This window comes from Mirounga angustirostris, unplaced genomic scaffold (genome assembly GCF_029215605.1).
Source record: "Mirounga angustirostris isolate CCGP_5_RB_7025 unplaced genomic scaffold, mMirAng1.0.hap1 SCAF_13, whole genome shotgun sequence".
Lineage (NCBI taxonomy): Eukaryota > Metazoa > Chordata > Mammalia > Carnivora > Phocidae > Mirounga > Mirounga angustirostris.
In genome coordinates, this window is record NW_026991721.1 from 86,518,355 (window position 1) to 86,535,977 (window position 17,623).

Sequence of the window (17,623 nt, forward strand, 5' to 3'; positions counted from 1 at the left end):
ACCATGGTAAACAAAAATATTGGCAAAACCTATTAATGAATCCAAAATAGTACTGACTCTAAAAAACAATGGTTTGTGTTTAAAATCAGGAAAAAAATCAAGATATTAGATGACCATGGCTTACAAGATGCAAAGTGAGGAAAGTTACTATACACTGAGGTCATTATCTTTGTCATGGGGGAGGTAATTTATTTTTGTTAGAAAAAGTATAAGTTCAGATTGTTAAGATTTTAAATGTAAACTCTGCAGAATAGAAATGGAGCATAAGTCTTCCAAATCAGCAGAAGGAAAAAAAGAAACAAAGAAAATTCCATTGAACTGGAATTCCATTCCAGTCAAGATGTACTAAAATCTCATAATCTGAGGAGACTCCTGCACTACCAACATTTAACAATGATAGATGAAATTAAAATAACAAAAAGAAGGGGAAAATATTAAACATTTTTAAATAGGGCTTGGAAATCAATAAGAATCTAAATCAATGAACAGTGAGTGGGGCTGAAGTCTTGGGGCTGTTCTGCCTGATAGCACAGGGTGGGATAGGAAGTATTTTTCATCATTGTGTTGAGTTCATTTGGCATACTGAATATTATAACTGTTCCATACATTGAGGGTGCCAGAGCCTTGTTTATAATTTGACTTGAGATGCTTGAGCCAAACGCATGAAAGAAGAATGAATAAAAGCAGTCCCAACTGCTGTTTTTGATTTAAGTATAAGGATGGGTACTGTGGTCAGTATCCTTGAACCAAGCATAGAGCCAAGTTGCTCATTGCCTCACTGACTAGGTTAGAAATTTCATCAGTCTCGTAGTGGAGCAGAGTGCATGAACTGATAATATAAGACCTAACTCTTCAGAGGGGTTTCAAGGGGCTGCATGGACTTAAACCCCAAACTGCTAGACAACAAGAATGTGATGGATGAAGGAAAATATAAAACACATTAATTTTTGTTATTTGCAGGGGAGAATAAGAATAGGCATTGCTAGAAAAAGATGTATGGCTGAGTGAAAAATGTGAGGGTAAATTTTCACTTTCAGGTAAAATGGAGTGATTTATGGCAAATCAATGTTTCTAATAAACTGCAACTAGAAAAACCAAATTAAAAAAAATTTGCTTAAAGTCATCAGGTCATGTAGATGTATCAAAGCTGAGAGGGAAGAAGTTTCTAGAGAACTGTGTGGAAATAGCTACTTTGTTCTGGGAACTATTTCCTGCTTCTGATGCAAATAAACTCGTTGTTTATCTGAAATTCTAATTTAACTGGGTGTCCTGTTAAACCCTAAGCTTGACTCAGGGAAGAGAGGTATTGCTGGGGACAGAATAATCATCAGAGCCTTTGGCTGGAGTAACAAAATCGAGAACTTTTTTTTAAAAACAATTTTATTTATTTATTTGCCAGAGAGAGAGAGCGAGAGAGTGTGAGAGTACAAGCAGGGGGAGCGGCAGGCAGAGGGAGAGGGAGAAGCAGGCTCCCCGCTGAGCAAGGAGCTGATGCGGAACTGGATCCCAGGACCCCGGGATCATGACCTGAGCTAAGGCAGACGCTTAACCGACTGAGGCATCCCCAAAATGGAGAACTTAACCCACCTAGTTCACTCCTTGGCGTATTTGCTGAATTCTAAATCTGCATGGCGTGGGAGCTAAAGAGCTAAGTCAGCACCTTCTAAAAGAAGAGAATTTTCCACCTTTACTGGTGAAGAGACAAAGACCAAGAGAAGAGACTTGGTGGAAACCCTAGCTCTCAGCTGAACCCCGATGGGTTACACAGCAGGAAAAAGGTGAAATGGAAGTACACTGAGCCTTACCAAACTTAACAAGTCTGAAATCACTCAATCCGTAGCTGAGCTGATCAGCCCACCTCATAATTTATTTGCCTAGAAAGGTTAAGGTGATTTGTATGCACTCTGTCTGTAGAAAAAAAATACTCTCTTGGAAGGAGATAAGACTATTCAGAGCCGTAGAAATAGACCCAAAGTGATTCAGATATTACAGTCACCTGGCCAGGGCTCTAAAATAACTATGACTAATATGTTAAGAAAATGGCTGATAGAGAATTTCAGCAGAGAATTTACTTGAATCTATGAGTAAGAATCAGATAGAAATTCTAGAACTGAAATATATAATAACCAAAATTAACAACTCAGTAAATGGGTTTAATAGAAAATTAGACAGTAAAGCAGTGGCTCTGGGAACTGGAAGACAGAGCAGTAGAAAATACACAGTTTGAATGCCAGCCAGATGGTAGGATGAAAAACACAGAAAAGAGCATAAGAGATATGTGGGGTATAATAAGAAGGACCAGGATACCCATAATCAGAATCCCAAAGGGACAGGAAGGGAGAATATGAGACAGAAGTATATTTGAAGAAAACTTGTCAGAGAAGTTTCAGAAATAAACAAAACACATCAAAGCACAGATTCAAAAAATAGCAAACATTATTCAAAATATTTTAGGCACATGATACTAAAATTCTGTAACAACACTCTGCATCAGGGAAATACAAATCAAAACCACAATGAGATACCACCTCACACCTGTTACAGTGGCTAAAATTAATAAGTCAGGAAACAACAGATGTTGGCGAGGATGTGGAGAAAGGGGAACCCTCCTACACTGTTGGTGGGAATGCAAGCTGGTGCAGCCACTCTGGAAAACAGTATGGAGGTTCCTCAAAAGGTTAAAAATAGAGTTACCCTATGACCCAGCAATTGCCCTACTCGGTATTTATCCCAAAGATACAAATGTAGTGACTCGAAGAGGCACCTGCACCCCAGTGTTTATAGCAGCAATGTCCACAATAGCCAAACTATGGAAAGAGCCCAGATGTCCATGGATGAATGGATAAAGAAGATGTGGTATATATATACAATGGAATACTACTCAGCCGTCAAAAAATGAAATCTTGTCATTTGCAATGATGTGGATGGAATTAGAGGGTATTATGCTAAGTGAAATGTCAATCAGATAAAGGCAATTATCATATGATCTCACTCATATGTGGACTTTAAGAAACAAAACAGAGGATCATAGGGGAAGGGAGGGAAAATACAGTAAGACGAAATCAGAAAGGGAGACAAATCATAAGAGACTCTTAATCATAGGAAACAAACTGAGGGTTGCTGGAGCAGAGGGGGATGGACAGATAGAGTAGCTGGGTGATGGACATTAAGGAGGGCACGTGATGTAATGAGCACTGGGTATTATATAAGACTGCTGAATCACTGACCTCCACCTCTGAAACTAATAATACATTATATGTTAATTAATTGATTTTAAATAAAATAATTTCTTTAAAATAAAAACCAAGAGAAAAATTTAAAAGCCAAGATTACAAATACATACATTACTTTCAAAAGAGCAAAAGTAAGAATAGCTAGCATGTCCCAAGAACAATAAAACTCAGGAGACAAGAAAATGCTATCTTCAAAGTACTGAAAGAGAAGAAAATGTTTTATGTTCTAGAATTCTCTTCTTGGTAAAAATATACTTTAAAAATGAAGGTGAATAAAATCCTTTTCAGGCACACAAATAAATTAAAAAGCTTCTTTTTAGACAAATATTCAAATGCCCCAACTTGAAGCAGAAGTCACAACAAAAAAACCTTAAAAGAATATGCAGACGAAAACAATGGAGTCTCAGAAATAAGTCTATGGATAAATGAGTAGGGAGGTCTTAATAGCACTCTGGCCCTAAGTAAGATCCAAAAACTTCAGTATAATGCTGGAGATGAGAGGAAAACCCAAGAAAGATGGAGTTTGATTTTTCACTCACCAAGTGAGAAAGAGCCTCAGAGTTAACATAGTATAATTTATATAAAATAGGCCCTTTACTCTCTAAAAACCTTTTTTCAAAGGTTTTTGTCATATTGGATATCCTAGTATGTTCATTAGTTTGTTCTTGTTTGATTGACGTTAGATTTGATAAAAAAAAAATTGCATTTATTTTTCACCAAAAAAGCACTATTGGCCACAAAACATTTACCAAAGAGAACCTCCAGAGCCCAGATCTCTTCTTCCTGAAGCCAAGACTTCTTTTTTTTTTTTTTAAGATTTTATTTATTTATTTATTTGAGAGAGAGAGAGAAACAGCATGAGAGGGGATAGGGTCAGAGGGAGAAGCAGGCTCTCCGACGAGCCAGGAGCCCGATGCAGGACTCGATCCCAGGACTCCGGGATCATGACCTGAGCCGAAGGCAGTCGCTTAACCAACTGAGCCACCCAGGCGCCCTCTGAAGCCAAGACTTCGGGCATTATGTTCTTTAAAAGTGATTTCTTTACTAAAAGTGGGTGATTTGTCTCTAATAAACCTATTTTTCCAGGTTATCATTGGCCTTTTAATCCTATGTATGTGTCATTGCTATATTAGTCTGAGGAATTCTGTGTGATGTGCTGTGTTCACACAGGAACCTTTTATGTTTTCTGTGCATGTGGTAACATTGTTGGAGAGTACAAGGTCATGGATTGAGCTCTCTGACAAACCATTTATCATTCACACTTACTAGGTATGTGGTCTAGCACTGTTTCATTAATAATCTTTCCCGGAGAAGAAAGTCAACTTTATCTGAAAAGGGTTCTTCCATATCTGAATTTAGTTCCCTTAGAGTGCTTCATCCATAGCTCTCTGCTGTCTTAAAACTTTTGATTTTTTCAATTTAATTTTTTACCATAATGGACACGTTGGGAATGATAGTTTGGTGTTATCTTCTACATTCTTACTAAGTGTAAAACTGCCACATATGTATGATTTTTTTTCTCATTAGTTAGGCAACATTTTTAAATGCTAGTGGTATCGAATGCCTGTGAAGATACAGAGAAAAAGCAAGTCAATATACATATAAGGTGAGAGCACAAATTGATAAAGCATCATAGGAAGGCAACTTGGATTATTTTTCAAAATTTAAAATGTACTTACTCTTTACCCAATAACTCCACTTCAAAGACTTTATCCCATAGCAATACTTTACATGTGTACACAAAGAGTTATATAAAGAATGGGGCACCCGGGGGGCTGAGTCCATTAAGCATCTGCCTTCAGCTCAGGTCATGATCTCAGGGTCCTGGGATCCAGCCCTGTCTGGGGCTCCCTGCTCAGTGGGGAGTCCCCTTGTCCCTTTCCCTCTGCCCCCCCACCCCCCGGCTTGTGCTCTCTTTCTCTCAAATAAATAAATAAAATATATTTTTAAAAAGAGTTATATAAAGGTGTTTTCACAACTAAATCAGAAAACAACTTTGCATCAAGGAAGCTTAGACAAATTGCAGAACTTTCATACTGTGGGCATGCGCTGTGACCCCTGAAAATGCTGAGATGGATGAAAAGAGACTGAAGACATCATCAAATGAAAAGAGCAAGTCTTAGAAAAATGTTTATAATTCCATTTATGTAAATATAAAATTTTAACATATAAGTGTGCGTGTGGAGAGGGTATTCAAAGTGTTAGAGCATTAGAAATACACTTGCCAAATCACTCTGTTGTACACCTGAAACTAATGTAACATTGCATGTCAACTATGCTCTAATAAAAAATTATATACATATGATGTAATGTATGGGGATTAACATAAGAATAAAATTTAAAAAAATTATATACATATATAAATGTGTATTTAAAAAAGAAATGGTCACACAATTGTCAGTGATGCTTGCCTATTGGGATTGGAGTGGTTCAGAAAAGACAAAAGTCTCTCTGTTCTATTCTGTACTCATATCTTGAAACTTCAGCAATAAGAGTTTCTTATTTAACAATTGGGTAATGTTATATATATGAAAAGATAGAAAAATCAGCAAAATAGAGTTATATAACAACTTTTCAAGAAAAAAATTTAATTTTGGAAATAATTGAAGAAATTCCAAAGAAACAAACCAATTTAATTGCTTAGAAGTTAGAACTTATGAAAATAGCTCAAAGGAGAGGCAAAAAACTATAATATTTGCAACAAATATGAAAAATCATTATAAGGCAATATATTGTAAAATATAAAACACAATCTGAAAAAGAAACTTTAAGACTCCCATTAATGCACAAAATTTATAAAGGAATATTAAATAAGTTTAAAATTGGACAATGTTAGCATCCATAAAACTAAGTATATACACATAACATCTCTGAATTCTATTGTATACCTATTAAAATTTCCATGAAATTAAATCTGAGCCATAATTTGCAGGTCTGTCAAGATGAGCATAAAATAGTGCCAATGTCAAAATAAATTGTTATCACTTCATCATGCAATTTTTTAGTCTCTGTCTAGGTCCACACAGTGTTTATAACTTTTGCTGTCCTCAACTGATTTTGGGGAATGTGTTCAAATAAACTTTTCCAAGAAATAAAGAGAAAAATGATATACCTTATATGTTCATTTCAGAATGATTTATAGCCCCCCAAAAGTTCAATAATAAATTAATGACTACTTAAGTTAGCACACATCTATTATTATATATTCATTAAAATTAAATTGTGTTTGTCTTTTAAAAATAAAGTATATCTGTATCCCTAACCTTTTAGGAACTTATTAATTTTCTGCCACCTTTACAGGATTATAAACTCCATTATAGACCATTACAGTTTCAAATTCTTTCTATTCCCTGGGAAGAAATTATTCTAGGCATGAATCTACTAAAAATGGCTAAATGCTCCTCAGTTCTTTTCTCTCTAATTTAAATTTCTTATCATGATTTTCTAAGTATCTTTTTTCAGTTTAAGCACCATTCTTCTGGAAGCAAAATGCTATTTATGTAGTTTTGCCTTTTTTTCTGCCTTATGATAACATTATATTATGATGCCCAACTAGCTACCTTCCACATTCATCTTCCTATTCCAAATATAGCTTGAAAAGCCTGTTTTGTTTTCTTGGGCCTTAACCTTCCTGATTCTATTGTTAGCAGTTTCCGACATGCTGCCTTCCATGATTCTGCAGCCCTCCATTCAGTTCATTGTTGGTGTGTAGACTTTTTTTAAACTAAATTTCTTATATAAAGTGATTTGCATAGGTACACTGAATTTGCTCTTAGTTCTCCTCCTTAATTATCCTTGGATCATTTCATTAAGGGAGTTTTCTAACGTTTTTGACTTTTTTTTAAAATACAATTTCAGGCATTCATATCAAATCTGATTTCTGAAGTTTTTGGAAGGGGAACCAGTAGAGAAAGTGGAGAGGAAGGAGTCATCACAAATAAAATGAGGCAGAAAGTAACAATAACCAAATGCAATGATCTTTTCAACTCCTTTCCAGTGAGAATTGGAATACAAATATAAGTCTGAAGAACATTTGAGTGAATTGTTCCAGAAACAGACTTATGTCCAGATTTGAACATGGGATACATTTTTAAAAAATATTTTATTTATTTGACAGAGAGAGACACAGTGAGAGAGGGAACACAAGCAGAGGGAGAGGGAGAAGCAGGCTTCCCGCCAAGCAGGGAGCCCAATGTGGGCTCATGGGGGATCATGATCTGAGCCGAAGGCAGACGTTTAACGACTGAGCCACCCAGGCACCCTGAAAATGGTATACATTTTATACATGGGAGAGAAGTCAAACAGATCTCTTCCCTACCAGAGAACTAAACCAATTTCAGCTTAGGAGAAACAACAGAAATTATGAATTGCTAAGCAACAGAGATCCTGTTTACATGCAAATATTGATAGTAATAACAACAAAAAAGAACAGTGCAAAAATAACACAGGAAATATGATCTGAAAGCAAAATTGCCTACAATAAAATATTTGGGTTTTGTTTTGGAATTATTTGGTTTTCCACAAGTCAACAGCTATTTATGTTGACACCATCTGAATTAATCTGCCTCAAAGCTAAGCTGACATTTAGTAACCTGCCATTTGTCTAGGAAGGTAGTTTATTCTGACAAAGACAAAGGCCAAAAAGGTGTTTGTGTATCAGCTTATCTTTTCAAAGGAACTTAAGCAGAAGGCCAGCTTTGTGGTGCTTCAGACCTTCCTTATTATCTTTCAAAACCTAAGGAACGTTGAAACATTAAATATTTCCACTAGGATGTTGGTCCTTTATATTTCCTTATTCTTTTTAACTAGGGTGGACTTTTTATCTTCCAATGGAATGCATGGATGCTGTCTTTTATCCCAAATAAATTTTACATATTAATTTCAGAATAGACCTATTCTCCTTATTTAAGACAACTGTATAAGAGTCTCATATTTAGGATGCTGTTTTTACTGATAAAAAACATTTGGGGCGCCTGAGTGGCTCAGTCAGTTAAGCGTCCGACTCTTGATTTCAGCTGATGTCATGATCTCAGGGTCATGAGATCAAGCACTGTGTTGGTCTCCACACTGGGCGTGGAGCTGGCTCAAGGTTCACTTTCTTCCTCTCCCTCTGCCCCTCACCCATGCTCTCAGTCTCTCTCTCTCTCAAAAAAAAAAAAGCATTAGAGGGATTTTTAAGAATCATAATATTCATGTGCCAATATAGGACCTTTGAAGGTAGCTGGTCCTGACTCAAATTACACCTGAATTTTTCAATCTTTAACAGTATTTCTGTTCTCCACCCCTCCCACCATAGTAAAAACTTCTTGAAGGAAAAGAAGAAAAACTTTTGAAAATTATTTTTTATCCATTATATTGACATGCTTTGCAAATTATTTGTATATAATAAATATTTTTTGACCAAATCCCCAGTTTATGGATTAACCTCCTAGTGCACTAAATATGCTATGTTTCATTCACAGACTTAGTCATATACTTAGTAACCACTTACTGATCACCTTCTATGTGCTAGGCAATGTGTGAAAAATTGTACTCTTATTAATCTAATATTTTGTTAGAGAGGACAGAAAATTAAACAATAATCATCTGAGAATGAGGACCCATAACATGGTACCATGGAAGCATACCACAGACATCTCCAAGGGAAAGAGATATCTAGGCCAAGATCTCAAGAATGAGTAGGAGTTATTCAAGTAAAAAGGATGGGAACATATGGAGGAAGAGTGGCAAAAACACTACAGAAATATTTAAATGGTGTGTGCAAAGTCCAAAGAATGAGAGAACATGACATGTTTGAGAAACGGAGTCAAGTGAAGCATGGCTAAAGCTTAAAGAAGTCGGGGCACCTGGGTGGCTCAGTCAGTTAAGCGTCTGCCTTCAGCTCAGGTAATGATCGCCGAGTCCTGAGATCGAGCCCTGCATCTGGCTCCTTGCTCAGCCGAGAGTCTGCTTCTCCTTTTCTCTCTCCTTCTTCCCTTGCTTGTGCTTGCTCTCTCTCTCTCAAATAAATAAATAAAATCTTAAAAAAAAAGTTTAAAAAAATAAAGCTTAGAGAAGTGGGTGAAAGAGAGGGGTAGACCAGGCTATTGACTGCTTTGTAAATATTTTTCCTTTTGAAAACAATAGACACTTCTCTAAGTTCTGACCATAATTAATTTTTTTAAACAAAATAAAATGCATTTATTCACAAATCCAGAGAGAACAGTTATGTTTAGATTCAGACTATTTTTTAAGATTTTATTATTATTAAGTCTTTAGAACCATTAGAATGACCTAATTAATGATGTTTAGTCTATTATTATTGTCTATTTAACAATTATCAGAATATTAAGACTTTATTATTTTAAGAGCAGTTTTCAGTTCACATCAAAACTGAGAGAAAGGTACAAAGAGTTTCCATATACTCCTTGCCCCAACTCATGAATAACCTCTCCTATTATCAACATCCCCCACCAGGATGGTACATTATTTACAATTGATTAGCCTACATTGATTGGCACATCATAATCATAGTTAACATCACAGTTTATTTCTGGTGTTAGACATTCTTTGGGTTTGGATAAAGGTATAATGACATGTGTCCTTTCTGGTATCATACAGGGGATTTTCACTGCCCTAAAAGTCCTCTGTGATTTACATATTATTACCTCCCCACCATTCCAACCTTTGGCAACTGCTGATCTTTTTACTGTTTCCATAGTTTTGCCTTTTCCAGAATGTCATATAGTTCATAGCCTTCTCAGATGGACTTCTTTCATTTAATAATAGTCATTTAAGGTTCCTCCATGTCTCTTCATGGCTCGATAGCTCATTTCATCCTAGCTCTAAATAGAATATTGTCTGCATGTATCAGAACTTATTTATCCACTCACCTCCTCAAGGACATCCAGGTTTTGACAATTATGAATAAAGCTGCTATAAATATCTGTGTGCGGGTTTTTTTGTTTTTGTTTGTGACATAAGTTTTCAACGCCTTTGGGTAAATATCAAGAAGTACAATTGCCAGATCATATGGTAAGAATATGTTTAATTTTGTAACAAACTTCCGAAGTGTTCTCTAAAGTAGTAATTCCATTTTGCATTTTCGCCAGCAATGAATGAGAATTCCTGCTGCTCTACTTTCTTGACAGCATTTGATGTCAATTTTCTGAATTTTTGCTCATTCGAATAGGTGTGTAGTGGTATCTAATTGTTGTTTTAATCTGCATTTCTCTGATGACCTGTGTTATGGAGCATCTTTTCATATGCTTATTTCCATCTCTATATTTTCTTTTTTGAAGTGTTTTTTAAGATCGTCAGGCCACTTTTTAATTTTTTTTTTCTTTTTTGAGTTTTAAGAGTTCTTTATGTATTTTCAATAATAGTCCATCAGATGCGCATACTTAGTGTTGTCAATTTGCTCTTTCTTCTTCTTTTTTTAATACTTTATTTATTTATTTGACAGAGAGAGACACAGCGAGAGAGGGAACACAAGCAGGGGGAGTGGGAGAGGGAGAAGCAGACTACCCGCTGAGCAGGGAGCCCGATGCGGGGCTTGATCCCAGGACCCTGAGATCATAACCTAAGCTGAAGGCAGACGCTAATGACTGAGCCACTCCTTGCTCTTTCTTCTTATTCATAATTTTATAAAACTTTCCCCATGGTCAATCCTACCTGAAAATGTTGTAGTTCCAATTTCCTCCCGAAGACCTCCCTCATAGAAATTACAATCCTCCTTTTTTAATTTAGACTGGCCTTTGCTCAGGCCTATTGCACAACTGTCATCCTGATAACATTTCTTTTTGTTTTTAAGATTTTATTTATTTGAGAGAGAGAGAGAGTGAGTGTGTGTGTGTAAATGGTAGGAGGGGCAGAGGCAGAGAATTTCAAGTAGACTCCCTGCCAAGCACGGAGCTGGACATAGGGCTCCATCTCATGACCCTTAGATCAGGACCTGAGCAGAAACCAAGAGTCCGATGTGTAACCAACTGCGCCACCCAGGCACCCCCTGATTAATTTCTTAAATACGATTTTTTATCATTTTTAGACTCTCTCTTACTGCCCTTTTTTTTATCAAATGAACACATTTATTCACTTTCTTAATACAGTCTCTTGTTTTGATGGGACATATTTCCAGCAACCTTTCCAAAAAAGTAGGAATGGAAGTTAGGCATTTATTTATTTAGTTAGTTAGTTAGTTTGGTTTTAGATTTTTTTTTTTTAATGTGTGAAGATATTATCTTTTTCCTTCACATGTGTTAGGTTAGCGGTTATAGAATTTTAGTCTGAAATCGGTTTCACTCAAAGTCTTGAAGTCCTTGTTCTTATGCTGTTTAGCTTCCAACAGTGCCGTGAAGTCTGATGATATTTCCATTTGTGATTTAAGGTTGTGGGACTTTTTTCTTCATTTATTTCCTTTTTCTGTAAGATTTTAGAACTTTTTTTATCCTTGATATACTGAAATTTCATAATGAAGTACATTGGTTTGCATGTCATCCTTACGCAGGGGCCATGTTAATCTCTGTATTGTTCCGATTTTAGTATATTTGCTGCCCAAGTGAACATGATGTATGTTTTCTTTCTCTTTCTTTCTTTCTTTCTTTCGAGGAAGGGGGGAGGGGCAGAGGGAGAAAATCTTAAGCAGGCTCTGTGCCCAGCATGGAGCCCTATATGGGGCTCAATATCATGACCCTGAGATCATGACCTGAACTGAAATCAAGAGTCAGACGCTTAACTGACTGAGTCATCTAGACTCACCTGGATACTTTTTAAAAAATATTAATAATTTCCTTAAAACTCAGTGTCCTTTCAATCTAATGACAATTATTCTTTAATTATGAAAAAAATATAACATTTCATTGATCATTTCTTCATAAAAAGCTTATTGGTTGTCAATAGGATATTATGGATTTATACTCTATTTTTTTTTCATCTTTCCTATTCCATTTTCCATTAACTTGCCTAGTAGTGAGATCTTAAACTTATATTTAACAATTTTCCAAGATTTAAAAAAAATTAATTCCACTATAACTAATATACACTATTATATTAATTGCAGGTATACTATATATTGATTCAACAATTCTATACATTACTCAGTGCTCATCATGATAAGTGCCCTCCTCAATCCCCATCACCTATTTCACTCATCTCCCCACCCACCTCCCTTCTGGTAACCATCAGTTTGTTGTCTATAGTTAAGAGTCTGTTTCTTGTTTTATCTCTTTTTTTCTTTGTTCATTTGTTTTGTTTCTTAAATTCCACATGTAAGTGAAATCATATAGTATTTGTTTTTCTCTGACTGCCTTATTTCAATAAACATAATACTCTCCACATCCAAACATGTTGTTACAAATGGCAAGATTTCATTCTTTTTTTATGGCTGACTAATATTTCATTGTGTATATATACCACATCTTCTTTATCCATTTATCTATTGGACACTTTGTTATCTTGGCTATTGTAAATAATGTTGCAATAAACATAGGGGTGCATATATCTTTCTGAATTAGTGTTTTCAAGATATTTTTAATTTTTTATTTTATATATTGAATTTTTGGGAACTTTTTACTATTCTCTAATATTTCTTGTTTTATTGCATTATGTTTTTGTTTCATGGATACAATCTTTCTCTCAAGTCTCAGGAAATTTCCTGAGACTAGATTTTTAATTTGAGGCTCATGGAGCTTACATTTTGGTGTGTGTGGGTGGTAGACACATAATAAGCAAAATAAATGATATTATTCAAAATATTAGAACATATGTGGCATATTTAGGTACTAAATATTTATATTTATATTTATATCTATATTTATAAATAGTATAATAGTGGTAGGTAAAATTAATGAGATAAGATGATAAAATGAAATTTGATTTCCAGTCACACATCAGGAGTGCCACTGTTCCATAACCCAGTGAAAATTGTGAAAATTATAAAAAAACAACCATTTAAAGCCTCTGTTATTTATTCTAAAAGCAATAAAAAAAGAAAGAAAAAAAGAAATGAAGAAAAAAATGTTTATTTAAGAAAATCTATGGAAATTCTTTAAGAAAGTAAGCATCTATTTTTTTGAACCAAGATTGCTCCTTCTCTCCCACCTTCTTGCTCAGTAAGGCAGAAACTCCAACTCCAGACTGCTGAAGCCAAGAACACATGACTTGTTCTTTGCTCAGCGCCCAGCCATTAGGGCTTCATACCCCAAAGTACACTCTCAGCATTTCTCAGCCTGCTGTGTCCTAGGGAAGTGTAATTGAGAGGCAGGGCTCCTTTCTTCTGCCTAATCCCAACTTATAGAATGGAGGCTCTACACTGGGCATGGCATGATAATACTGGGGCCCTGATAGTCCTTCCCATTTTTGAGTCAATGGATGCATGCTAGGAGAGGCAAGATGAGAAGACCAACAGGCTACTGACCACCTCTCTCCACTGACTGTTCAGGTCCTAGAGTGAGAATGTCACACAGAGAAATGATTGCCATAATCTTTACCCCCAGGTCCAGAATCTTGGTTCAGAGATTTTGTTTAGAGGAAGAAGCAGACCATAAAACAGATACTTCTTGATTTTTTCCCCCAGAGGAATTGATTTCATTTGCAACACAATGTAGAACAGTGTAATTCTACTCACACTCTCAAGAACAGTGGCAACTGTGACAAAAGAAAACTGGAAGGAGATTCATTTATCTAACGAAGATAGAGCCTAGACTGTAGTCTGGCTAGTTTACATGAGAGAAACTGGGAATAAGACAGCTGGGGTCAGAACAAATATCACTCACCTCAGAAACTACTCTTTCCAAGGAACCACAGTTTGATTAGATTAATTTAAAGAGCAATATATACCCCAGGATATTGTTGAAAACAGTAGAACAATTAGTTGGCAATTGGTGATGTTTAATGGCTCAGTTTGGGCAGGGAAAGAGTTTAAGAGAACCCTCCCAGTACCACGGTCATCCCAGTGGATGTCATTTGAGAATACTCAAAGACGTACCTCGCTGAGGAAGAATATCAGAGCCTTAACACTGTGGGGATGAGGGAATCAACCTCACTGAAATAATTTAGCCAGGAACCAAACAGAAACCAGCCTGAGGAAGGGAGTATTCAAAGTTGGTACAATATATCATCTAAAATATTTTCTAACAAAAAATCATGAGACATGCAAAGAAACAGGAAAGTATGACCCAAACATCACAAAAAAAGCAGGCAATAGAAACTCATAAGAGTGATCAGATATTAGATTTAACAGGAAAAAATTTAAAGTAGCAATTATAAATGTGTTCACAGAACTAAAGGAAAGCAAAATTAAAGAATTTAAGGAAGGTAAAAGACAATGCCACATCAATTAGAGAATATCAATTAAGAAATAGAAATAATTAAAGAACTAAATAGAAATTCTGGAGTTTAAAAGCATAGTAACTGAACAAAAAATTATTAGAGGGGCTGAATGGTAGATTTAAACTGGTAGAAGAAAAAATTAACAAACTTAAAGATAGATTGATAGAGATTATGAAAGCTGAAGAACAATGAGAAACAAAGGAATGAAGAAAACTGAGCCTCAAAATGTCAAAGAAATGTGGGACACCATTCAGTGCAGCAACATATGCATAATGGGAGTTCCAGAAGGAGAGCAGAGAGAGAGAGAGAAATTAAAAATACTTGAAAAAGTAATAGCTGCAAACTCCCTAAATTTATTTAAAAGCCGTTATATCACATCCAGGAAGCAAAATGAAACTGAGACCCATAAACGGACACAGCATAGTTAAAAAAAAAAAAAAAAAGTTCTGAGTCAAAGATAGGGAGAATATTTTGAAAGTAGCAAGAAAAAAAACAGCATTATTTATGGGGGAATCTCAAGATTAATAGATAACTTCTCAGCTGAAACAATGGAGGAAGAAGAACAGTGGGATAGAATATTCAAAGTAATCAAAAAAAAAAAGCTATAAACGAAGAATTCTATATGTAGCAAAGCAATTGTTAAAAATGAAGGAGAAATAAACACTTTCCAGATAACAAAAACTGAAAGAACTTGATGCTAACAGATCTACCTTACAACAAATACTAAAGATTAATTTCTTCAGGCTGAAAGCAAGTGACCTCATCCCCCATGGTAATTCGAATACACAGGAATAAACAAGAGCAAAGGTAAACAAACAGGTGAGGACATTCATGTAATTATAAAAGACACTAAAAATACTCTCCCTTTTCTCTAAACTGATTGGAAATTCAATTGTATAGCTTATATGTATGTAATATATTCTTAGGCTTACAACATACATGCAATGTATTTGCCAGTAATAATACAAAGAAAGTGGGTGGGAGAAAAGTTGTAATAGACTAGGAAATAATGACAGATGGTAGTGATTATAACAATGGATAACAATTGTTGGGTCTGTAACATTAATAGATGTAATATGTATAATGTAACAAAAGGGAGGGAGAGGCAATAGAGATATATAGGTGTAATATACCAACATATTACTGGAATTAAATATGATTTTCATAATTTAAGACATATATAGTAAACTTTAGAACAACCACTAAAGAAAATCCAAAAATATATTAAAAATCATCAATTGAATTAAAATACTACATTAGAAAATAGTCACTAAATGCAAAATAATGCAGCAGTTATACCTGTGAATGATTACATTAAAATGACAAAAGATCTCAAATCAGGGCGCCTGGGTGGCTTAGTTGGTTAAGCGACTGCCTTCGGCTCAGGTCATGATCCTGGAGACCCGGGATCGAGTCCCGCATCGGGCTCCCTGCTCGGCAGGGAGTCTGCTTCTCCCTGACCCTCCCGACCCTCCCCCATCTCATGTGCTCTCTCTCTCAGTCTCTCCCTCTCAAATAAATAAATAAAATCTTTTTTAAAAAAAAAGATCTCAAATCAATAATCTAACCTTTCACATAGAATAGCAAACTAAATATAAAGCAAGAGAAAGAAGGAAAAATAAAGATTAAAGCAAAAATTAATTTCTAAAAAGAACAGAAAAACCAAAAGCTGGTTTTTTAAAAGCTCAACATAATTGACAAAATTTTATTTAATTTGACCAAGAAAAAAGAGAAAAGATTCAAATTACTAAAATCAGAAATGAAGGGAGACATAACTACTGACCTAAGAAAAATAAAAAGGATTACAATGAAATACTATAAATGACTGTACACCAATATATTAGATAAATTGGATGAAATAGACTTCTTACAAAGACACAAACTACCAAAACTGACTCAAGAAAAAGTAAACAATCTGAGTAGGCCTATAACAAGGGAAGAGATTAGACAAAACAAAACAAAACTGCCCACAAATAAAACCCTGGCACAGATAGCAAACTTTAAAAGAAACTACCAAACTTTAAAAGAAACTACCAAACTTTAAAAGAAAAATTAATTCCAATTCTTTATAAACACTTCCAAAAAATAAAAGACATGGAAAGATTTCCCAACTTAGTCTATTCCTCTCATAACAAAATCAATGACATCACAAGAAAATAAAACCACAGAACAATATCTCTCATTAATATGGAGGCAGACATTCTAAACAAAATATTTGAAAATTTAATCCAGCATCATATAAAAAGAATTATTCACCATGACCAAGTTGGATTTATCTTTGTGATGCAGGATGGCTTTTCATATGAAAGATCTATATGTGTAATATTTCTTATTAATAGAACAAAAACCAGAATTCACATTATCATCTTAGCAGGTGCAGAAAAATATTTGACAAAACCTAAAGCTCTTTCATGATAAAAACAGTAAAGAAAGTAATAATGTAAGGGATCTTCCTCAACCTGCTAAAAATCATCAATGAAAAATCCACAGCAAACATATTTAATGGTGAAAAACTAGATGATTTATTCCTAAGCTTGGGAACAAGACATGTTCCAGCCAGAAAAATTAGGCAAGGAAAATAAATAAGACATTCAAATTTTAAAAGGAGTAAAGCTATTTCTATTCACAGATGGCCTGATATTTTGTACAGAAAATCTTAAGGAATCCACTAAATATTATTAGAACTAATGTATGCGTTCAGCAGGGTTGAAGGATATATAGCCAATATACAAAAATCAATTACATTTTTATGCACTTGCTTTGAACTATATGATAAAATAAATGAAGAACTCAACTCCATTAACATTGTATCAAAATGAATAAAACACTTAGAAATAAATTTAACAAAAGGAATAATAGGAATTTTAACAAAAGGAATAAATAGGAAAAAATTGAACAAAAAAGTGTTAAACTTATGTTCTGAAAAACTGTAATACATTGTTTAAAGAAGTTAAAGAATATCTAAATTAATAGGAAAACATCTCATGTTCATAGGTTGGAAGTCTTAACGTTGCTATGTGGCAATACTCCTCAAACTAATCTACAGACTCAGCACAATTACAATAATCCCAGCTCACTTCTTT

At 34.8% G+C, this 17,623-nt stretch overlaps 1 non-coding gene across 1 annotated transcript; it reads right to left on the minus strand.

Moving 5' to 3' along the window:
* Positions 1 to 11,673: 11,673 nt before the first annotated feature.
* LOC123858087 (U6 spliceosomal RNA) lies at positions 11,674 to 11,777 on the minus strand. Its single transcript, XR_006794045.1, has one exon. It is a non-coding gene; the product is annotated as a U6 spliceosomal RNA (small nuclear RNA).
* Positions 11,778 to 17,623: the final 5,846 nt, after the last annotated feature.